The following is a 25,206-nucleotide window of genomic DNA, read 5'->3' as shown; positions in this document are numbered from 1 at the left end:
TCCAAACCCCCAATCTGGCTCAGGTGGTGCACAGCCCCCTGGTTAGCAGAGTTGTTCATCGGCACACGCGATCTGACAGCTCCTGGAAGGATAGGCGCTGATAGTATACGCTGTTCTCTCTCCTTCGCATCTCCTCCTCAGCCTGTCGAACGAGTGGCACTCGAACCTCACTGGCTGACCCATGGTCTTTTCGGGCAGGCTCCTCTTGTGCATTGTTTTCCCTGAGCAGTCCCTTTTGCTCCAGCCTCTTCAAGGGCAGCTGAAGCCAGGTAGATAGCAAGCATTGCTGGCTGTACTTTGAATTTTATTCTCTGCAGGGGTGAAAACAGAACACATGTTAGCAAAATGAGTAATCCCTTGCCCATCCAAATCCAACAGCTACATAGTGACCCTGAGTTGCACTTCAGCTCCACCCTACACATCTCCACACCCCCAGCCCCAAATCCACACCCACCCTCAGCCGGGATCGCACCTGGGTCCTCAGCACCGTGAGGCAGCAGTGCTAACCACTGCGCCACCCTACAATGAGAGATCATTGACCTGAAACATGGGCTGAATTCTCCAATTCTGCGGCTATGTCTGCAGGACCCGTCTTGTGTTACGACCAGAACTTCGCCCCCCCGATGCTCTGTCTGGTGGGGGGCTAGCAGTTGCGCCACCCCTGCTGATATGAACACAGAATTGCCGGGTCCATGGCCGCGCCTGAGGCGGCCACGACGTACAGCATGGCGCCGGTCACGCGCGGACCCGGTTTGCCAAACAACGCCCCCTGTATCCCCCTTGCCACCCCAGGCCCGCCCCCTACCAGTCCCCCAGCTCCTGCCGAAGCACTCCCTGTCAGCGGAATGGCTCCCACCCCGCCCCCCCCCCCCCCCCCCCCCCCGACTGTGGCGGCGCTAGACACAGTGTGCAACGCGAAGTCCCCGAAAAGAAAGAGGACTCGGACCTCACGTCGTCGGGGACTCGGCACATCGGGGGCGGAGCATCAGGGGAGGGCCTCCAATGATATCCTGAGGCCGTCCCGACAGCGTAGGGAGTACGCCATTTTTGAGGGTCGGAGCACATCGGTAAAACAACATCGCCCCCGATTCCAGCTTAAAATGGATTCTCCGGCCGATCGCTGAAGGTGATTTCGGATTCGCTGATCAGAGGAACTCACCCATTAACTCTGTGTCTCTCTCCACAGCTGCGATCTAATCTGCTGAGTTCTTCCAGCATTTTCTGTTTTTATTTCAGATATCCCGCTCTGTCGAATTTGCTTTTGTGAACAGTAATGTTTTCCTGCCGGAAATATGTTTCAACTAACTTTAAATCAATCACTTTTGACAAAAATCTGCACATTATGATAATTCGAAAACTTGAAGAATCTATTAGAGGCCGACTTACGATCTTTCGCAAAAGTATTTTGGGAAGAAAAGTTGAAAAAGGCTACATTGTTGATCCTGTGATATCATCAGGTGTAAGCATATGGCAAGTCATATTTCAGTACAGTTGTTATGAAACCATATTTTATATCAAAAAATGGTTGTCACCCAATTGCCACACTCCTCCTGAAAGTCACCACAAATGGGGACCAGACGGTACGGCACTGATGGGGGACTCCCAGGGGACTGGAGGCCCCCAGCTGCTAGCCCTTTGGGCACAGTGGTGCCCTGGCACTGCTGGTGCCCTGACAGTGCCAGTCTGGAATCTTGGCATAGCTGCCAGCTGACATGCACATTGCAGTGTGCCAGGTTGACATATTTTGCGCATGCGCGATCGGGCCGCGATGCCCTGGATGGGTGTTGGAGGGGTGGGCGGGGACCCTCCCATAATGTGTTCGGGCTGGGCGGTTCAGGGGTCGCTTTGGGGGCCTCGGAGATCGGGATGCTATTTAAAAATGGCATCCCGATCTCTTGATACACTGGGGAGTTCCGGCGTGCGGAGATCCCCACTGTACAGAACGGGACTTGGCCACAGGTTCCCTGCTGAGGCCGCTTATACAATGCGAGTCACATTGTATAGCCACGTGTTTCTCGTCGCTGCGACCACCAGCAAACACACGGCTAAAGGCGCTCGCTATGGGACTTTGCTCCCAATTATTTGATTTGGCCCCAAATGTTTGGACTTCCTGCTAAAGCCACATTTCAGTGACTTGTGATCTCAAAGATGGCTGCACATCTCCATTGAAATGGTGACAGCCTGTCTGCAAAATCACTCCAGTAATAATTGCCTTGGAGAAGTAGGACTGGGGGCAGCGGTGGGTGTGGTGGCAGGACGTGGTGGTGGGGGGGGGGGGGGCAAGGGGCAGGGATGCTTGCTTCAATTTCATTAACAAAGCATTGAGACTGGGCACTCGACTAGGTGTGGATTGTGGTAGTCACCACTGTTGTATTATATTGTATATCATAGAATTTACAGTGCAGAAGGAGGCCATTCGGCCCATCGAGTCTGTACCGGCTCTTGGAAAGAGCACTCTACCCAAGGTCCACACCTCCACCCTATCCCCGTAACCCAGTAACCCCACCCAACACTAAGGGCAATTTTGGACACTAAGGGCAATTTATCATGGCCAATCCACCTAACCTGCATATCTTTGGACTGTAGGAGGAAACCGGAGCACCCGGAGGAAACCCACGCACACACGGGGAGGATGTGCAGACTCCGCACAGACAGTGACCCAAGCCGGAATCGAACCTGCGACCCTGGAGCCGTGAAGCAATTGTGCTATCCACAATGCTACCGTGCTGCCCTAATAGAGCCCTAATATATGGGTATTACGGTAAGGCCCCTGTACAACAGGTACGGGGGTAGATCCCTGCCTGCTGGCTCCTCCCAGGAGGCGGAGTATAAATGTGTGTCTCCGAACAGCAGCCATTTTGCAAGCTGCTGTAGGAGGCCAAACATCTCTGTGTAATAAAGCCTTGGTTACCTTCCACTCTCGTCTTGTCGTAATTGATAGTGCATCAGGGATGAAACATTGGGCATAACCCATTGGTTTCATGGATGCCTTTTCCAGTCAGACCAAGCAGCATTCTGTGCAATTTCAAAGTGCTGGTAAGGATCACACAGCCAGTCTTTCTTATGGGGGATGGTCTCTGGTTGGGGGGTTTGATGGGGGGATTTGTTGTGGGTGGGGTGGGCAGAATTTGCATTGTTGAGGGAGGTTGGCCCTCCGATCAACATTGGGGGTAACTCTCATAAGGAGTTACCCCCTTGGGCCACCGTGTGGGCCACTGTGCCAGGGCCACGCTGGGAAACACTTGCACCAATTCTTGCCCACGTGAATCACGGCCCAAAGGAATGGAAAATCAAGTGGGGTGAATCATGTATTTACATATGGCAGGCCAGTTACCAAATTTTTGTATTATGAGTGCAACCCCAGGGGTGAATGAAATAGTGCTGGCTAGACACACAACCTATTTTACGTATCCATTGAAAACATTCCTAGCAGGGGCACATAAAACCCAGCCCTGTGTTTCACCAGGATAATTATCTTATTTATTGTGACTGTTAGCTTTGTCTATATTCTGCCATTGAATTGTGACCTTCAGCTACAGGATACATTCACACCAATAATAATTTTTAAATAGTTCCATTGTCAGTTGTGCTTGATAAGTTACAGCCGACTTGCTATTTGTGGTAAACCACTGTAGCACCTGTATTAGGTGATGTACGGTAGGACCTGTACTACAGGTTCGCCGGTAGTCCCTGCCTGCTGGCTCCTCCCAGGAGGCGAGGTATAAATATGCGTGTCCTCCAGTCGGCAGCCATTTCGCCAGCTGCTGTGGGAGGCCACACATCTGATAGCAAATAAACCTCAGTTTGATTCAACTATCGTCTATTGTCCAATTGATCGTGCCTCAATTTATTGCTATCAGTTTCTAAGGATGGACCTCCGTATCAAACCGGATCTTTCCGCGTCCAGGACGCGACGAACTATGCTGAAGCCATGACTCTACTCAAGGACAACTATGCACAGAAAACGAACACGCTCTTCGCCAGGCACGCACTCGCCACTCGCTCTCAACTCCCTGGTGAGACCATGGAAGACCTCTGGCGGGACCTAATCCCATTAGTCCGTGACTGTGACTGTCAGGCCGTTATGGCCAAAGAACACTCAGACCTCCTTATGCGAGACGCTTTTGTGCCTGGAATTGGGTCAGATCTCATATGCCAGCAACTCCTAGAAGGGGCCACGTGCGACCTCGCAGAGACTAAAACGTTCGCACTCTCCATGACGGTCGTCCTGCGCAACGTCTAGTCCTACACCCTCAGCCACGCAGCCCACCCCTCCTATGCTTCGTGGACCCCACAGACAGCCGCCCCAGCGGGGACGCTGCCCACCCAATACGCCTGCGCTACATGCCAGCCAGCGAACGCCGGGGTCCCCGGATGCGATTTTTGCAGCCAACAGAAGCACTACCGCCAATGCTGCCCACCCCGCGCTGCTCTTTGCAAAGCCTGTGGGAAGAAGGGCCACTTCGCCACGGTGTACCAGGCCAGCTCAGTAGCCGCTGTCGCCCCACCCCCTTCGGTCACGGACAATGGGCGCCGCCATTTCCCCCCCCTCAGGCCACGTGCGGCCAGTGGGCGCCGCCATCTTCCCCTCCGCACAAAATGTGCGTTCCATGGGCGCCGCCATCTTGTTCCACCCCCGCAATGTACGTTCCATGGGCGCCACCATTTTGTAACCCTCAAGATCTTCGGGCGCCGCCATCTTGTCTACCCCTCAGCACATGGGCACCACCAGCATTCCAGGACCCGGGCTCACCAACCGCTCCATTATCCAACGGCCAGCCAAGACTCGCCTCCATGTCAATCGACCAGTCTCGGCCGCATAACCTGACCAACGCATCCACCAGCGTGAAAGTCGACGGACATGTAAGCTCCTGCCTGCTGGACTCCGGGAGCACCGAAAGCTTCATACACCCGGATACGGTATGGCGCTGCTCCCTCACGATACACTCCGCCAACCAAAAAATCTTCCTGGCCTCCAGATCCCATTGCGTAGCGATCCGGGGGTACTGTACGGTCACGCTCACGGTCCAGGGCATAGAATTCAGTGGCTTCTGCCTCTATGTCCTCCCTAACCTCTGCGCTGCACTAATCCTCAGCCTGGACTTCCAGTGCAACCACCAGAGCCTAACTCTGAAATTCGATGGGCCCTTACCACCCCTTACTGTGTGCGGCCTCGCGACCCTAAAGGTCGACCCACCTTCCCTCTTTGCTAACCTAACTCCAGATTGCAAACCTGTCGCCACCAGGAGCAGACGGTACAGCACCCAGGACAGGACCATCAGGTCAGAAGTCCAGCGGCTGCTTCGGGAAGGCATCATCGAGGCCAGCAACAGCCCTTGGAGAGCTCAAGTGGTAGTAGTTAAAACTAGGGAGAAACACCGAATGGTCGTGGACTACAGCCAGACCATCAACCGGTACACACAGCTCGACGCGTACCCCCTCCCAGGCATATCTGACATGGTTAACCAGATTGCGCAGTACCGGGTCTTCTCAACGGTAGACCTGAAATCCGCCTACCACCAGCTCCCCATCTGTAAATCGAACCGTCCATACACCGCCTTTGAGGCAGACGGCCGCCTATACCACTTTGTTAGGGTCCCCTTCGGCGTCACAAACGGGGTCTCGGTCTTCCAAAGGGAGATGGACCGAATGGTCGACCGGTACGGGTTGTGGGCCACCTTTCGTACCTAGACAACGTCACATCTGCGGCCATGACCAGCAGGACCACGACACCAACCTTGCTAAATTTCTCCACACCACTACTCTCCTAAACCTCACTTACAACAAGGAGAAGTGCATATTCCGCACAAACCGCTTAGCCATCTTCGGCTATGTGGTCCAGAACGGAGTTCTGGGGCCCGATCCCGACCGCATGCGCCCCCTCATCGAGCTCCCCCTCCCCCACTGTCCCAAGGCCCTCAAACGCTGCCTGGGGTTCTTTTTGGACTACGCTCAGTGGGTCCCAAACTATGCGGACAAGGCCCGCCCACTCATACAGTCCACCCAGTTTCCCCTGACGGCCGAGGCCCAACAGACCTTCGCCCGGATCAGAGCTGATATAGCCAAGGCCACCATGCACGCTGTAGATGAGACATTGCCCTTCCAAGTAGAAAGCGACGCATCAGGCTTCGCCCTTGCCGCCACCCTCAATCAGGCAGGCCCGTGGCATTCTTTTCCCACACCCTTCATGCCTCAGAAATTCGGCACTCATCCGTCGAAAAGGAGGCCCAAGCTATCGTTGAAGCTGTGCGGCATTGGAGGCATCGCCTGGCAGGCAGGAGATTCACTCTCCTCACTGACCAACGGCCGGTAGCCTTCATGTTCAACAACACACAGCGGGGCAAGATCAAGAACGATAAAATCTTGAGGTGGAAGATCAAGCTCTCCACTTACAAATACGAGATAATGTATCGCCCTGGCAAACTCAACATGCCCCCAGATGCCCTATCACGAGGTACATGTGCCAGCACACAGGTAGATCGACTTCGGGCCCTGCACGACAGTCTTTGTCACCCAGGAGTCACACGGTTGTACCACTTCATTAAGGCACAAAATCTGCCCTACTCCGTCAAGGAAGGAAGGACAATCACCAGGGACTGCCAGGTCTGTGTGGAGTACAAGCCGCACTTCTACCGGCCGGAGCGCGCGTGCTTTGTGAAGGCCTCCCGCCCCTTTGCACGCCTCAGCATGGACTTCAAAGGCCCCCTCCCCTCCACCGATCGTCACACATATTTTCTCAGTGTGATCGACGAATACTCCAGATTCCACTTTGCCATCCCATGCCCCGATATGATGTCTGCCACCGTCATTCAAGCCCTCAACACAATCTCCGTTCTATTCGGTTTCCCCGCCTACATCTACAGTGACAGGGATCCTCATTCATGAGTGATGAGCTGCGTCTGTTCCTGCTCAGCAGGGGTATCGCCTCCAGCAGAACGACAAGCTATAACCCCCGGGGAAACGGACAGGTAGAAAGGGTGAATGGGACGGTATGGAGGGCCGTCCAGCTGGCCCTACGGTCCAGGAACCTCCCGGCCTCCCGCTGGCAGGAGGTCCTCCCTGATGCACTCCACTCCATTCGCTCTTCCCACAGGCTTTGCAAAGGGCAGCACGGTAGCATGGTGGTTAGCACAATTGCTTCACAGCTCCAGGGTCCCAAGTTCGATTCCAAGCTGGGTCACTGTCTGTGTAGAGTCTGCACGTTCTCCCCGTGTGTGCGTGGGTTTCCTCCGGGTGCTCCGGTTTCCTCCCACAGTCCAAAGATGTGCAGGTTAGGTGGATTGGCCATGATAAATTGCCCTTAGTGTCCAAAATTGCCCTTAGTGCTGGGTGGGGTTACTGGGCTATGGGGATAGGGTGGAGGTGTGGGCTTGGGTAGGGTGCTCTTTCCAAGAGCCGGTGCAGACTCGATGGGTCGAATGGCCTCCTTCTGCACTGTAAATTCTATGATTCTCATTACTCTGCACTGCCACTAACAATACACCCCATGAACGTCTTTTTGCCTTCCCCAGGAAGTCCACATCCGGGGCGTCACTCCTGACTTAGCTTGCAGCTCCGGGAACCGTGCTTCTCCGTAAGGGAGACAGTGTCTTGGCGGCCGTCAGGGTACGCTACGTCGGTGGCTTGGGTTACCCAGCCAACCCAACGTCGCTGGGTTGGCGTGGAGTAGCTGTACCCTCTCAACCAACGGGTCCCCTTGTGGAGCCGTTCATGCTTTACGGAGGAGTACGGGTCCTGGAGCTGCGAGCCAAGTTGGGAGCGACACCCCAGAGGTGGACTTCCTGGGGAAGGCAAAGAGACGTTCATGGGGTGTGTCATTAGTCGCAGTGCATAGGAGCGACCGAATGGAGTGCAGTGCGTCGGGGAGGACCTCCTGCCAGCGGGAGGCCGGGAGGTTCCTGGACCGCAGGGCCAGCTGGACGGCCCTCCAGACCGTCCCATTCTCCCTCTCCACCTGCCTGTTTCTCCGGTGGTTATAGCTGGTCATCCTGCACGAGGCAATACCCTTGTTGAGCAGGAACTGACGCAGCTCATCGTTCATGAATGAGGATCCCCTGTCGCTGTGGACGTAGGCGGGGAAGCCGAACAGAGTGAAGATGGTGTTGAGGGCTTTGATGACGGTGGCAGATGTCATGTCGGGGCATGGGATGGCGAAGGGGAATCTGGAATACTCACCGACCACACTGAGGAAGTACGTGTTACGGTCGGTGGAAGGGAGGGGCCCTTTGAAGTCCACGCTGAGGCGTTCAAAGGCGCAGGAAGCCTTCACCAGGCGCGCACGGTTTGGCTGGTAGAAGTGCGGTTTCCACTCCGCGCAGACCTGGCAGTCTCTGGTGATTGCCCTGACTTCCTCAACGGAGTAGGGCAGATTGCGGGCCTTGATGAAGTGGTACAAACGTGTGACTCCCGGTTGACAAAGGTTGTCATGCAGAGTCCGGAGTCGGTCCACCTGTGCGCTGGCACATGTATCTCGGGATAAGGCATCGGGGGGCTCATTGAGCTTACTGGGGCGATACAAAATCTCGTAGTTGTAAGTGGAGTGCTCGATCCTCCACCTCAAGATTTTATCGTTCTTGATCTTGCCCCCGCTGGGTGTTGTTAAACATGAAGGCTACCGACCGTTGGTCAGTGAGGAGAGTGAATCTCCTGCCGGCCTGGTAATGCTTCCAATGCCGCACAGCTTCAGCGATGGCTTGGGCCTCTTTTTCGACAGAGGAATGCCGAATTACGGAGGCATGAAGGGTTCGTGAAAAGAATGCCACGGGCCTGCCTGCCTGGTTGAGGGTGGTGGCTAGAGCGACGTCTGATGCGTCGCTCTCGACTTGAAATGGTAACGTCTCGTCGACTGCATGCATCGCGGCCTTGGCGATGTCTGCCTTAATATGGTTGAACGCCTGGTGAGCCTCGGCCGTTAGGGGAAAAAGAGTGGGCGGGCCTTGTCCATATAGCCCTTAGTGTTGGGTGGGGTTACTGGGTTATGGGGATAGGGTGGAGGTGTTGACCTTGGGTAGGGTGCTCTTTCCAAGAGCCGGTGCAGACTCGATGGGCCGAATGGCCTCCTGCACTGTAAATTCTATGATAATTCTATGATGATATAATTTGGGACCCACTGGGAGTAGTAAGAAAAGAACCCCAGGCAACATTTGAGGGCCTTGGGGCAGTGGGGGAGGGGGAGTTCCATGAGGGGGCGCATGCGGTCGGAACGGGCCCCAGATCACATAGCCGAGGATGGCTACGCAGTTTGTGCTGAACACACACTTCTCCTTGTTGTAAGTGAGGTTGAGGAGAGTGGCAGTGCAGAGAAATTTGGCAAGGTTGGCATCATGGTTCTGCTCATCATGGCCGCAGATGGTGACATTGTCAAGGTACGGGAAAGTGGCCCGCAGCTCGTACCGGTCAGCCATTCGGTCCATTTCCCGTTGGAAAACCGAGACCCCGTTGGTGACGCCAAAGGGAACCCTAAGAAAGTGGTAAAGGCGGCCATCTGCCTCGAAGGCAGTGTATGGGCAGTCCGCCTTACGGATGGGGAGCTGGTGGTAGTCGGATTTTAGATCGACAGTTGAGAAGACCCGGCACTGTGCAATCTGATTGACCATATCAGATATGCGAGGAAGGGGGTACGCGTCGAGCTGTGTGTACCGATTGATGGTCTGACTGTAGTCCATGACCATTCTGTGTTTCTCACCAGTTTTCACAACTACCACTTGGGCTCTCCAGGGGCTGTTGCTGGCCTCGATGATGCCTTCCCGAAGCAGTTGCCGGACTTCGGACCTGATGAACGTCCTGTCCTGGGCGCTGTACCGTCTGCTCCTGGTCGCGACGGGTTTGCAATCTGGGGTTAAGTTTTCAAACAGGGAAGGTGGGTCGACTTTTAGGGTCGCGAGGCCGCACACAGTCAGGAGTGGGAGGGGCCCCCCGAATTTCAATGTTAGGCTCTGGAGGTTGCACTGGAAGTCCAGGCCGAGTAGCAGGGCAGCGCAGAGGTTGGGGAGGATGTAGAGGCAGAAGCCGCTGAACTCCACGCTCTGGACAGTGAGAGTGGCTATGCAATACCCCCGGATCGCCACGGAGTGAGACCCGGAGGCCAGGGAGAATCTCTGGTTGGCGCGGTGTACTACGAGGGAGCAGCGCCTTACCGTATCGGGATGGATGAAGCTCTCGGTGCTCCCGGAGTCCAGCAGGCAGGAGATCTGATGCCCATCGATTTTCACGTTGGTATAGGCCGTTGCTAGATTGTGTGGGCGGAACTGGTCAATCGTGACCGAGGCGAGACGCAGCTGGTTGCAGATCATGGTGTGCCCAGGGAGCATGGGTCCTGGTACGAAGCAGCGCCCACGGGCTGCACGTGGTCCGGGGAGGGGAAGGTGGCGGCGCCCACTGGCCGTACGTGAGGGGGGTCGGAACAATAGCGGCAACTGCGCGGGCCTGGCACACCGCAGCGAAGTGTCCCTTCTTGCCGCAGGCCTTGCACACGGCGCTCTGGGCCGGGCAGCGTTGTTGCGGGTGTTTTGGCTGCCCACAGAAGTAATATTTGGGGCCCCCGGGGTTGGTTGGCTGCCGCGCGGCACAGGCGTGGGGTTGGCTAAGTGGGGTCCCCGATGGAGTGGCCGTCTGCGGAGTCCACGATGCTTAGGAGGGGTGGGCCGCGCGACCAGGAGTGTAGGCCTGGATGTTGCGCGAAGCGACCGTCAGCGAGAGCGCTAGCATTTTAGTTGCCACGAGGTCGAGCATGGCCCCTTCGAAGAGGCGTTGGCAGATGTAATCCGACCCTATCCCCGTAACAAAAGCGTCTCTCATGAGCAAGTTCGAGTGTTCCGTGGCCGTGATGGCCTGACAGTTACAGTCTCTGACTAGGGGAATTAGAGAATGCCAGAAATCTTCCACTGGCTGACCAAGAAGTTGACTACGAGTGGAGAGGATGTGTCTGGCGTAGAGTGTGTTCCTTCAGTAGTGCCATGGCATCTTCGTCGGTCGGTGCGTCCTGGATAAGTGGAAAGACGTTGGAGCTCAGCCGCGTGTAGAGGATCTGAATCTTCAGATCTTCCGGAATTGGGTCTGGTGCCGACCTGATGTAAGCTTCAAAACAGGCTAGCCAATGTTCAACGTTCCTTTTGGCGTTGCCTGATTGCAGATCCAACTGCAGGCGATCCGGCTTGATGCGGAGGTCCATCTTCTGAAAACTTTAGTGAATAAATTGATGCACGATCAATTACACAAAGACGAGAGTTGGATGCAATCGAGGCTTTATTACACTAAGATGTATGGCCTCCTACAGCAGCTGGTGAAATGGCTGCTGTACGAGGAACACACATATTTATACTCCACCTACTGGGCGGAGCCAGCAGTCAGGGAACTACCCCCGTACCTGCAGTACAGGGCCTTACCACAAAGCACCTAATATATACATCGGTGGTGACTACCACAGACACAACACAGATGTGATTATCTATTAGCATGTCATGTCTATGGAGTAAATCATGCCATTTTGAAGTAATCTGCCTGAGTCTGACCAGGTTTACATATGGGTGGGGGGAACATTCCCAGGATAGATTAAGCCACACAACAAACCACAAAACACAGAGGTCTTCTGCAAATCTGCATTTGATCTTCCTAATTATAAGAGTCTTTCCTGTTTATTACCATTGTTCCCATTTCTTTCTTGTTATTTTATTATTTTGATCCATGGACTCATAATCAGAATGTGCCTTTAAGCAGAAGACTCAAAGTTGAAGCAGCCTGTTTGTCAGGACACTGTGTTCCCAGGTTTTGTTTTTTGAGAGGAGATGCCAAAGGCCTCAACACAAAGTGGATCCTAAGAACCAGGTTTGGAGGGAGTCAGATCAATCGGTTGGCTGGTAACTGATGGGTTGGCCAGGGACAGTGTTCTGCTTGACAACAGTTCATGAATGGTTCCTGTGTGATGCTTTCTGAGAGAATTGGGCAGCAGCACTAAGACCTTGGAGGTGAAAGGAACAGTTTCTCTCCCTCCTGCTTGCTGAAGTGCAAGAACTGCTTTATTGTTCTGAAAGCAGTGAGTGCCTGGGGCACATCCTATACTGGGTCTGCTGAGGTAGTAGACAACCTTGCCAGAGAAAACCATCTCAAGCCGAGAAGGAAGAAGTACCACAAACAAAAGCTGAGCTTCAGAAATTCATCCCAGTGCATCAAAGATCCTTATCCTTTTATTTTATTAATATTTTCTTTACCTTTCCACCACCCTTTCCTCTCTGTGTTGTTTGTCTGTATGTGTGTGTGCGTGTGTAGAGATAGTAGGTGTAGTTAGGAAGGGGGGTTGAGAAAGGGGTATTTGATAGTCAGTTACATTTTCTGTCCATTTAAATCTAATACTGTACATAATAAAAGATTACTTGTGTTAAAGTAACAGACCTGGTGACTGCAGTTTATTGGGCTCAACTAAGGACCTTGGGTATTTTAAATATAGTCTTATTTCACCTGTTCAGTTAATTCACTTAGTTCAGTGTTGTGACTCAGGGTAAGTGGAGCAGTGATCGAGTGCACACCAGCCGAGGATGTCATGAAATAATGAAAAGGAGAGCACATTGAGGAATTGAACAAACGAATGTGATATAAAACAGTTAGTTCAAATATTAGTTCCAGTAATGTGGATGTGATCAGTCTAATAGTAGTGAGTTCACAGACAAAGGATTTCAGAAAGCATGACAAGGAAGAGGGGAGGGGTGTCTGTTGGAGGATGGGGAAAGGATGCTGGGTAACAAGAGGCCCAGGGTTAAGGAATGAGAAGTGAGCCAATCAGGATATATGGCCAGGTCAGGAGGTGTATAGGATGGCCTATGGGAATCTTGTATGTGAAACATGATGCCATTTGAATGTATTTGCAGAGATTCCTTTGTCTCCGATAGCACTCGGTTCCTAGGGTTTCAGAAGACAGCTTGTGTGTTCTGAGGCTCATTATGAAGCGCGTCAGACTTGCAAGTTGGTTAAAAATAAATAATACTATACCTACAAATCCATCTCGAGTTTTATTGAGGCAAGACTGATGGGTAAAGAAATTAATATTGTCAACATCATGAGGTGCGACTATAGCATAATAAAATGCAAGGAGTGCAAATAAATTACTGTTTCACCCAGAAGGAACGTTTGGGGGCCCGGATAGTAGGAAGAGAGGTGATAAAATGGCAGATGTTGGGTCTTATAAGTTTGCATGGGAAATGCATTGGATAGCGGAAAATATGTTGAAGGAGATTGAGAGGTGGACTACGGTGCCATGAAGAAGGTCATGGTCCCTTCTGGACACCAAGAAGGAAGTGGAAGGGAAGATTGATTGTGGAAGAAATGGTGGATGATCCATTGAATGTAAAGGCTAGTGGAGTAGAAGGGAGAACATGGAAAACATAATCATTGAACCAGAGAACTATAGAAAAGTCATGGTGCCAATGGCCTTTCAGCCATTGTGTCGGCATCGGGGGGGAAAAGAGAAAAAGAAACAAACTGCTCATTTTAATCCCATTTTCCAGCATCTGGTTCGTGGCCTTATAGGTTCTGTAACCACAGAATCAACCCACAATTGAGGGCCCTGTCAATCACAGGGGGTGTGGAAGTCTCAGTAGAGGAAAAGGGAAAACATATTCAAACTTCTGGCATAGCAGGTGGCATCATCAGAATCGATGTACTAAGGTGGAGAAAATGGACCAATAGACTAGAGATTCTACCAGAAACGGAATATGATGAAATGCAGTCAAGCAGGCTACGGAGGTTAGTGGACTGATAGTGAATATTGGTTGAAGGTCTATCGCTAGAAGTGAAGAATCACAATCTGAGGAAGAGAAAGGGATTCTTGAGATGGACAATGTGATGGTGAGGAAAGGGTGAAAATTGGAAGCAAAGTTTCTAGTTCAGGGTTGGAGCAGGAAATGGCACCTATATCAGAGATTATCATAGAATTTACAGTGTAGAAGGAGGCCATTCGGCCCATCGAGTCTGCACCGGCTCTTGGAAAGAGCACCCTACCCAAGGTCAACACCTCCACCATATCCCCATAACCCAGTAACCTCACCCAACACTAAGGGCAATTTTGGACACTAAGGACAATTTATCATGGCCAATCCACCTAACCTGCACATCTTTGGACTGTGGGAGGAAACCGGAGCACCCGGAGGAAACTCACGCACACACGGGGAGGATGTGCAGACTCCGCACAGACAGTGACCAAAGCCGGAATCGAACCTGGGACCCTGGAGCTGTGAAGCAATTGTGCTATCCACAATGCTACCGTGCTGCCTATATAGTCATCGATGTATCAGAAAAAGAGGTAAAGGAGCTGGGACGAGAACAAAAAATTCCCCACATATCCCTAAAAAGGCAAGCATAACTAAAGGTTTTGCAGGTTCCCATAGCAGCATCTTTTAACATGGAGGAAATGAGGGGAGTGAAAGGAGAAGCTGTTCAGTAAAGATTTAGCCAGACAGGGGAGGGTTGTATTGGAGGTGGACTGGCAGGGCCTCAGTTCAGGGAAGTAGAGGAGGGCCCTCAGATCATCCCAGCGAGGATTGGAAATGTAGAAGAATGGATGTCCAAGGGGAAAAGGACATCACCGTCCTTTGGCAGCATGGGCAACACGGTAGCATAGTGATTAGCACTATGGCTTCACACTGCCAGGGACCCAGGTTCATTTCCCTCTTGGGTCATGTCTGTGCGGAGTCTGCACGTTCTCCCCGTGTGTGTGTGGGTTTCCTCCGGGTGCCTTGGTTTCCTCCCACAGTCCAAAGTTGTGCAGGTTAGGTGGATTGACCATTCTAAATTGCCCTTAGGTTAGATGGGATTGCAGGGTTACGGGGATAGTGTGGAGGTGTGGGGTTAAGTAGGGTGCTCTTTCCAAGAGCCGGTGCAGACTCGATGGGCCGAATGGCCTCCTTCTGCACTATAAATTCTATGATTAGAGTCAGGAGACTGCAAACTACTAAAATGGTGGAGGGAGAAAGAAAGCTCACTGATGTAGGTGGGAAGATATTGGGCAAGGGAATAAAAATCGAATTGAGTTGGGAAGAAGTCAGTTCCGTAAAGGAAGTGATGCTAGAACGGTGTATGGTTTTGGGGGGAAATTGAAAATGGTGGAGTTTCTATTTGCTTGCTAGTCCTCCTAGGTGGTAGGGGTCATAGATATGGATCTGCTCTCAAGGAATGCCTTGCAAAATTGAGCTGATAGTACATGCTAAAGCTATGTTGCATCAAGGAAGTGAATGTTTAAGCCGCTGTATGGGTGGCAATCAAGCGGGCTGCATTGTTCTGGATGATATTGAGCTTTTTCAATATGTTTGGAGCTGCACTCATCCAGTAAATTAGAATATATTCCATTATGCTCCTGTTTTGTATCTTGGAGATGGGAAAAAGGCTTTGAGGTGGCAGGGGATGAATCACCCTTTGCAGAATATTCGGCCTCTGAACTGCTCTTGTAGCCACAGTATTTATGTGGTTGCTCCAATTAAATGCCTGGTTAATGGTAACACCCGGGATATCAATGGCAGTGTTTTCAACAATCATAATGCCAATGAATGTCAAGAGAAGGTGGGGATTCTCTCTTGTTAGAGATGGCCATTGCCTGGTTGCTTGTGCGTTGTGAATGTTGCTTGTCATTAATCAGCCCAACCCTGAATGTTGTTCATGTGTAGTTGCATGCAGGCATGGACTGTTCCATTATTTGAAGATTTCATTTACCTCAGTGTGATCTATTGCATCATGCTTACAACTGTGAGAAACAACAGAGGTAAAATCACTTGTCAATTTTCTCTTTGTGATTCCGGAACTCCAATAAGAAATAAAATCATGTCCATTGCATGTTAAATAGGTTTCTGCATGCCATCAGCTTCCTTTGCATAAGAGGTCCAGCTGTAGCAAATAGGTAATCCAAAAAGATCACCCTTTCAGGTGTGCTGCTCTCAGATTGTACCATAATTTGTTTTTTTTCTGTTGTTCTTGATCTGCTCTTTTACACAAAGCTAATTAGGTGTCCCAATTAGACAAATGCTTCTGGTTAAGCGATTAGATCTTGAAACTTTGATCTTAATACTATTAAATAATTGCACAAATTTTAGTAAAATTAATGAAAGACAGGTTTTGGTTCCAGAATTGGGAGTTTAATTCTTGCAAACTTGATTTGGTAGGTCCCACAAAACTAGAAACTAAGAGCACAATCTAACCAAATGGAACAGAATCCTGTGATGAGCACGTCTAACCAGGTGTTTCATGGCACTCACAGCGCCGAGAAACACCATGCTATCTATCGGGACTCTGTTTCAATTTGGGGCCTCAGTAGAGAACTCCCCGCCGAGGCCACACTTTGTCCTGTTCCCTGCACTGAGGAGCTCTGCTCGCTGGAACCCCTCAGTGCAAGAAGAGATTGGGATGCCACTTAAAAATGGCGCCTCCGATCTCTCGACCCCCCTGATGTGACCCCGAACACCTCCAAAGCCCTGACTCACCTATAAGGGAGGTCCTCTGCCCCCCCCCCGGCACCCCACCTCACACGCACAGGGCAACATTGGGTCTAATCCACGGGAAAATGCCAGCCTGGCACCCTGGCACTGCCAGACTGGCACCCTGGCACTGCCAGACTGGCACCGTAGCACTCCACCCAAGGTCTCCGAGGTTAAGGGGTTAGATCCCAATGCCTCAGGTAGATCAGCGGAGTGAATATTAGAATGTGATGAGCTGTCTCACTCGAATATGCAGATTTGCAAAATAGTGATCCCGCCCACAATGGACAGAATTCAGATCGCAATGTCTCACGAGATCACATTAGATCTCGCGAGGCTCGGCGAACCGGATAAATCCCGGAAGAGGGATTTCGTGTGCCACCTTTCAGGCGCAATGCCGTCGGTAAATCGCACCCTGACTTATTGTAGCGCACAAAGACTCCGAGAGACGAATAGAGTGAAGTCGATGAGGCTTTATTAAGCGTGACATGTTTTCGGAGCAAGATGGGTCCTGGGGCCGCCAGCCAGGTCGGCAGCGACGTTCCAGAGGAGGACTTCCTGGGGAAGACAAGGAGGCGCTCATGAGGCGTTTGGTTAGTGCTAGTACACAGTAGTGACCGGATGGAGTGAAGGGCGTCCGGGAGGACCTCCTGCCACCGTGAAACTGGGAGGTCCCTGGACCGTAGGGCCAGTAGGACGGTCTTCCAGACCGTGCCGTTCTCCCTCTCTACTTGCCCGTTCCCCCGGGGGTTGTAGCTGGTCGTCCTGCTCGAGGGTATACCGTTGCTGAGCAGGAACTGGCGCAGCTCGTCACTCATGAAGGAGGACCCCCTGTCGCTGTGGACGTATGCGGGGCAACCGAACAGTGTGAATATGGTGTTCAGGGCTTTAATGACTGTGGCCGCGGTCATGTCAGGGCAGGGGATGGCGAATGGGAAACGGGAGTACTCGTCCACCACATTAAGGAAGTATATGTTGCGGTCGGTGGAGGGGAGGGGTCCTTTGAAATCCAGACTAAGGTGTTCAAAGGGGCGGGAAGCCTTAATCAGGTGCGCACCATCCGGCCTGAAAAAATGCGGTTTGCACTCTGCGCAGATGTGGCAGTTCCTTGTGACTGTACGGACCTCCTCTAAAGAGTATGGGAGGTTGCGGGACTTAATAAAGTGGTAGAACCGAGTGACCCCCGGATGGCAGAGGTCCTCGTGGAGGGTTTGGAGGTGGTTAATTTGTGCGTTGGCACATGTGCCGCGGGATAGGGCATCGGACGGCTCGTTCAGCCTTCCGGGACGATACAAGATCTCGTAGTTGAAGGTGGAGAGCTCGATCCTCCACCTTAAGATCTTGTCGTTTTTGATTTTGCCCCGCTGTGCATTATCGAACATGAAGGCTACCGACCGTTGGTCCATGAGGAGAGTGAATCTCCTGCCGGCCAGGTAATGCCTCCAATGTCGCACCGCTTCCACTATGGCTTGGGCTTCCTTTTCCACTGAGGAGTGGCGGATTTCTGAAGCGTGGAGGGTTCGGGAGAAAAAGGCCACGGGTCTGCCCGCTTGGTTAAGGGTGGCCGCTAGAGCTACGTCGGAGGCGTCGCTCTCGACCTGGAAGGGGAGGGACTCGTCGATGGCGCGCATCGTGGCCTTTGCGATATCCGCTTTGATGCTGCTGAAGGCCTGGCTAGCCTCTGTCGACAGAGGGAAGGTCGTGGTCTGTATTAGGGGGCGGGCCTTGTCTGCGTACTGGGGGACCCACTGGGCGTAGTATGAAAAGAACCCCAGGCAGTGTTTTAGGGCTTTTGAGCAGTGCGAGAGGGGAAATTCCATGAGGGCGCTCATACGTTCGGGGTCGGGGCCTATTATCCCATTGCGCACTACGTAGCCCAGGATGGCTAGCCGGTTTGTGCTAAAAACGCACTTGTCCTCGTTGTACGTGAGGTTCAAGGCTTAAGCGGTCTGGAGGAATTTTTGGAGGTTGGCGTCGTGGTCCTGCTGATCGTGGCCGCAGATGGTTACATTGTCGAGATACGGGAACGTGGCCCGTAACCCGTGTTGGTCAACCATTCGGTCCATCTCTCGTTGGAAGACCGAGACCCCGTTTGTGACGCCAAATGGGACCCTTAGGAAATGGTATAATCGCCCGTCTGCCTCGAAGGCTGTGTACTTGCGGTCACTTGGGCGGATGGGGAGCTGATGGTAGGTGGACTTGAGGTCCACGGTGGAGAAGACCTTATATTGGGCAATCCGATTGACCATGTCGGATATGCGGGGGAGAGGGTACGCGTCTAGTTGTGTGTACCTGTTGATGGTCTGGCTATAGTCTATGACCATCCTTTGCTTCTCCCCTGTCTTTACTACTACCACCTGTGCTCTCCAGGGACTATTGCTGGCCTGGATTATGCCTTCCTTTGGTAGCCGCTGGACTTCGGACCGAATGAAGGTCCGGTCCTGGGCGCTGTACCGTCTGCTCCTAGTGGCGACGGGTTTGCAATCCGGGGTAAGGATTGCAAACAAGGATGGGGGTTGCACCTTGAGGGTTGCGAGGCCGCAGATAGTGAGTGGGGGTATTGGGCCGCCGAATTTGAAGGTTAGGCTCTGTAGATTGCACTGGAAGTCTAATCCCAGTAATGTGGGGGCGCAGAGTTGGGGAAGGACGTAGAGACTGTAGTTTTTGAACTCCCTCCCTTGCACCGTTAGGGTGACTATGCAGAAGCCTTTGATCTGTACGGAGTGGGATCCTGCAGCTAGGGAAATCTTTTGTGCGCTGGGACGGATGGTCAAAGAACAGCGTCTTACCGTGTCGGGGTGGATAAAGCTCTCCGTGCTCCCGGAGTCGACCAGGCATGGTGCCTCGTGCCCGTTTATCAGCACCGTTGTCGTCGTCGTCTGGAGCGTCCGGGGCCGAGCTTGGTCCAGCGTAATGGTTGAGCGTCTTCTTCAAACCCCGTGGAGCCGTCGACACTGGGGCCTGTTGTTGCCGTCCAAGATGGCGTCGGGGGTGAACAAGATGGTTGCCCCCATGCATCGCACATGGCTGGGGGGTCACAAGATGGCGGCGGGGGTGGACAAAATGGCAGCCCCATACGTCGCACAGGTCTGGGATGGTCCAAGATGGCGGCGCCCTTCCTCCCCTCGTGGTGGCCGGGACCCAAAATGGCGGCGCCTGCGGGTCGCACATGGGGCGCTGGGGGGGTTGGGGAGCGTTAGGAACACGCAGGACTCCCTCTTCTCTGGGGACAGCGGTGGCCGGGACCCAAAGTGGTAGCGCCGGCGGGTCATACATGGGGCGTGGGGGGGGGGGATGTTGGGGAGCGTAAACAGCGTGCAGGGCTCCCTGTTCTCCGGGGAGAGCGGTGGTCGGGACCCAGAGTGGTTGCGCCTGCGGGTCGTACATGGGGCGCTGGGGGGGTTGGGGAGCGTAAACGGCGTGCAGGGCTCCCTGTTCTCCCGGGACAGCGGCGACCTCACGGGACCGGCACACAGCCGCGAAATGGCCCTTTTTCCCGCAGCTCTTACAGATCGCTGCGCGGGCCGGGCAGCGCTGCCGGGGGTGTTTCGCCTGGCCGCAGAAATAGCAGCGGGCTCCCCCGGTGCGACTTGGCGTTTGAACCGCGCAAGCCTGTGGGGTGTCCGGGGGGGGGTGGGTTTGTCGCGATAGGTGCGTATGGAGCCCAATGGGCTGCCGCGCGGTCGGGGCCGTAGGCGCGGGTATTTCACGTGGCCACGTCTAGGGAGGCTGCTAGGGCCCGTGCCTCTGAGAGTCCTAGCGACTCTTTTTCTAGAAGTCTTTGGCGGATTTGGGAGGAGTTCATACCTGCCACAAAAGCATCGCGCATTAACATGTCCGTGTGTTCATTTGCGTTCACCGGCGGGCAGCTGCAGGCCCGTCCCAAAATTAGTAGCGCGGCGTAGAATTCATCTATCGATTCTCCGGGACTTTGCCGTCTCGTTGCGAGTTGATAGCGAGCGTAGATCTGGTTTACTGGGCGAACATAGAGACTTTTTAGTGCTGCGAACGCTGTCTGGAAATCCTCTGCGTCTTCGATGAGGGAGAAAATCTCCGTGCTTAACCTCGAGTGCAGGACCTGTAGTTTTTGGTCTTCTGTGACCCGGCCGGGGGCCGTTCTGAGGTAGGCCTCGAAACAAGTCTGCCAGTGCTTGAAAGCTGCTGCTGCGTTCACTGCGTGGGGACTGATCCTCAGGCATTCCGGGATGATCCTGAGCTCCATAGTCCTTTAGTCACGCTTAATAAATTGTAGCGCACAAAGACTCCGAGAGATGAATAGAGTGAAGTCGATGAGGCTTTATTAAGCGTGACTGTTCCCCCGCAGTTCAGTAGTAGACTGCCTGCAGGGGAGGACTACTGGTACTTATACTCCGCCTTCAGGGCGGAGCTAGAGGTCAACGTCCAACCAGGACCCGGGATCTGTCAGCCAATGACATCACGGCTTCACAGCCCCACATGACCCCTAATGCATACTACCACACTTGCATTGTCCTGAAGAACAATAGGTTATCTTTCTTTTATTGAAAACACTCAACCCTTTGCTTTTGGTTTTGTGATTATTATTTCCTTTGATCCTTTTAAAGCCGTAATTGAAAGAATTTTTTGAATTGGCATTTGATTGGAAAAAATTGTGCTTTATGAGTGGCAAACCTAGGCCGGAATTCTCCAGCTGCTGGGATTCTCTGTTCTTACCGACAGCGCATCCTGTGTTGCCAATTCTTTTTCTACTTGGTCTTTTCTGTGGCTCTGTTCCAATTAGGGCAATCAGTGAATTTGCCTTTCTTTCTATGCTATCTATGTCCGAATGCGTAGAGTCGCCAGGTATCAAATGATACCACCACAAGTTTCAACCGGCTATCGATCAAAGAGCCAAACACCAGTTAGTTAGTTCAAGGTCAAGGGTACTTTATTTACACACAATTAGTCATACAACATAAACAGTACTAGTTAACTACACCTATCAACTAGGACAACATGTACTTAACTTCGGGCACCCGGCTTCTGTCAGAAAACAATGGTCGCTGTTCAATTCTGGATCTCTCGGGTTCGAAGGAGTAGCTGCTGCTCAGCTGGGCTCATCCGCCTGGCAGCGGGCGTTGAACTTGGACTCGCTTCTGGTTTTGCTATGATTGGCGAGGACTGTGACCGGGGTACCAAGGCCAAAAGAGAGCGAACATATGGCGAACTGTTCTTCTCATACTCAGGGGATTTTCGCGCTCTTTTGGGCAATCCTTCGACTTGGGCCTTACTAATTGGGTGAACCCTTATCACTCCGTTCGATTCCTTAACCAATAAGTGGGTGGGGATCTGGATGGCTGGGCGTGTCCCAAGTGGTCACTGACCCCGTTGTTTGTATTTCCCTTGAACAGGGAGTGGCGCCAAAATGTCTGGGACTGTCCCGGTTGCTTGAGTACCAGTCCTTTGTTTTGGTGGAGATGGGCCATCAAAATGCTAAACGGCCTGATTAACATGGGATGGAGTTTCGATACCGTCTGGTATCGAATATGCATTTCAGGCTCTGAGCCTGTCTGATTGTCCACTTTACTCGCCAGGCTTTGCGAGTTCCTCTGCACCTAGTTGGAAGTGGCCATCCCAGGGTTTTCTGATGGATGGGGTGGCTTCAATGGGAAATGCCATTGACAAGGAGCAGCAGTAAAGAATCCCACTGCCAAAGAACGGAGCTCCTCTGAGAAACAGGCGGCTGGGCAAATGGAGAATTTGGCCCGATGTCAAGTACTTACTTCAAACTTGATCCATGTTTGTTACTGTCTCAATTCAAACTGTTGGGAGTACGGACTCATCATTTTCAACTGGCCAACTGACTCAAGAGCTAATGCGCTTCGGGAGGGTTTAAACTCGTTCAGCAGGGGCTTGGGAACCTGAATTGTAGCTCCAGTATACAGGAGGTTGAGAGTAGTGAGGTCATGAGTAAGGTTTCAAAGTTGCAGGAGTGTACCGGCAGGCAGGAAGTTGGTTTAAAGTGTGTCTTCTTCAATGCCAGGAGCATCCGGAATAAGGTGGGTGAACTCGCGGCATGGGTTGGTACCTGGGACTTTGATGTTGTGGCCATTTCGGAGACATGGATAGAGCAGGGACAGGAATGGTTGTTACAGGTGCTGGGGTTTAGATATTTCAGTAAGCTCAGGGAAGGTGGTAAAAGAGGGGGAGGGGTGGCATTGTTAGTCAAGGACAGTATTACGGTGGCAGAAAGGAAGTTTGATGAGGACTCGTCAACTGAGGTAGTATGGGCTGAGGTTAGAAACAGGAAAGAAGAGGTCACCCTGTTAGGGGTTTTCTATAGGCCTCCGAAAAGTTCCAGAGATGTAGAGCAAAGGATTGCAAAGATGATTCTGGATAGGAGCGAAAGCAACAGGGTAGTTGTTATGGGGGACTTTAACTTTCCAAATATTGACTGGAAACGCGATAGTTCGAGTACTTTAGATGGGTCTGTTTTTGTCCAATATGTGTAGGATTGTTTCCTGACACAGTGTGTAGATAGGCCAACGAGAGGCGAGGCCATATTGGATTTGGTACTGGGTAATGAACCAGGGCAGGTGTTAGATTTGGAGGTAGGTGAGCACTTTGGTGATAGTGACCACAATTCGATTAAGTTTACTTTAGTGATGGAAAGGGATAGGTATATACCGCAGGGCAAGAGTTATATCTGGGGGAAAGGCAATTATGATGCGATGAGGCAAGACTAAGGATGCATCGGATGGAGAGGAAAACTGCAGGGGATGGGCACAATGGAAATGTGGAGATTGTTCAAGGAACAGCTACTGCGTGTCCTTGATAAGTATGTACCTGTCAGGCAGGGAGGAAGTGGTCGAGCAAGGGAACCGTGGTTTACTAAAGCAGTCGAAACATTTGTCAAGAGGAAGAAGGAGGCTTATGTAAAGATGAGACATGAAGGTTCAGTTAGGGCACTTGAGAGTTACAAGTTAACTAGGAAGGACCTAAAGAGAGAGCTAAGAAGAGCCAGGAGGGGGACATGAGAAGTCTTTGGCAAGTAGGATCAAGGATAACCCTAAAGCTTTCTGTAGATATGTCAGGAATAAACGAATGACTAGTGTAAGAGTAGGACCAGTCAAGGACAGTAGTGGGATGTTGTGCTTGGAGTCCGAGGAGATAGGAGAGGTGCTAAATGAATATTTTTCATCAGTATTCACAAAGGAAAAAGACAATGTTGTCAAGGAGAATACTGAGATTCAGGCTACTAGACTAGAAGGGCTGGAGGTTCATAAGGAGGAGGTGTTAGCAATTCTGGAAAGTGTGAAAATAGATAAGTCCCCTGGGCCGGATTGGATTTATCCTAGGATTCTCTGGAAAGCTAGGGAGGAGATTGATGAGCCTTTGGATTTGATCTTTAAGTCAGCTTTGTCTACAGGAATAGTGCCAGAAGACTGGAGGATAGCAAATGTTGTCCCCTTGTTCAAGAAGGGGAATAGAGACAACCCCGGTAACTATAGACCAGTGAGCCTTACTTCTGTTGTGGGCAAAATCTTGGAAAGGTTTATAAGAGATAGGATTTATAATCATCTGGAAAGGAATAATTTGATTAGAGATAGTCAACACGGTTTTGTGAAGGGTAGGTCGTGCCTCACAAAACTTATTGAGTTCTTTGAGAAGGTGACCAAACAGGTGGATGCGGGTAAAGCAGTTGATGTGGTGTATATGGATTTCAGTAAAGCGTTTTAGAAGGTTCCCCATGGTAGGCTACTGCAGAAAATACAGAGGCATGGGATTCAGGGTGATTTAGCAGTTTGGATCAGAAATTGGCTAGCTGGACGAAGACAAAGGGTGGTGGTTGATGGGAAATGTTCAGACTGGAGTCCAGTTACTAGTGGTGTACCACAAGGATCTGTTTTGGGGCCACTGCTGTTTGTCATTTTTATAAATGACCTGGAGGAGGGCGTAGAAGGATGGGTGAGTAAATTTGCAGATGACACTGAAGTTGGTGGTGTTGTGGACAGTGTGGAAGGATGTTACAAGTTACAGAGGGACATAGATAAGCTGCAGCGCTGGGCTGAGAGGTGGCAAATGGAGTTTAATTCAGAAAAGTGTGAGGTGATTCGTTTTGGAAGGAATAACAGGAAGACAGAGTACTGAGCTAATGGTAAGATTCTTGGCAGTGTGGATGAGCAGAGAGATCTCGGTGTCCATGTACATAGATACCTGAAAGTTGCCACCAAGGTTGACAGGGTTGTTAAGAAGGCGTACGGTGTGTTAGCTTTCATTGGTAGAGGGATTGAGTTTCGGAGCCATGAGGTCATGTTGCAGCTGTACAAAACTCTGGTGCGGCCGCATTTGGAGTATTGCGTGCAATTCTGGCCGCCGCATTATAGGAAGGATGTGGAAGCATTGGAAAGGGTGCAGAGGAGGTTTACCAGAATGTTGCCTGGTATGGAGGGAAGATCTTATGAGGAAAGGCTGAGGGACTTGAGGCTGTTTTCGTTAGAGAGAAGAAGGTTAAGTGGTGACTTAATTGAGGCATACAAGATGATCAGAGGATTGGATAGGGTGGACAGTGAGAGCCTTTTTCCTCGGATGGTGATGTCTAGCACGAGGGGACATAGCTTTAAATTGAGGGGAGATAGATATAGGACAGATGTCAGAGGTATGTTCTTTACTCAGAGAGTAGTAAAGGCGTGGAATGCCCTGCCTGCAACAGTAGTGGACTCGCCAACACTAAGGGCATTCAAATGGTCATTGGATAGACATATGGACGATAAGGGAATAGTGTAGATGGGCTTTA

Source organism: Scyliorhinus torazame, chromosome 8 (genome assembly GCF_047496885.1).
Source record: "Scyliorhinus torazame isolate Kashiwa2021f chromosome 8, sScyTor2.1, whole genome shotgun sequence".
In the NCBI taxonomy this organism is placed as follows: domain Eukaryota; kingdom Metazoa; phylum Chordata; class Chondrichthyes; order Carcharhiniformes; family Scyliorhinidae; genus Scyliorhinus; species Scyliorhinus torazame.
Note: the sequence above shows the minus strand (reverse complement) of the source record.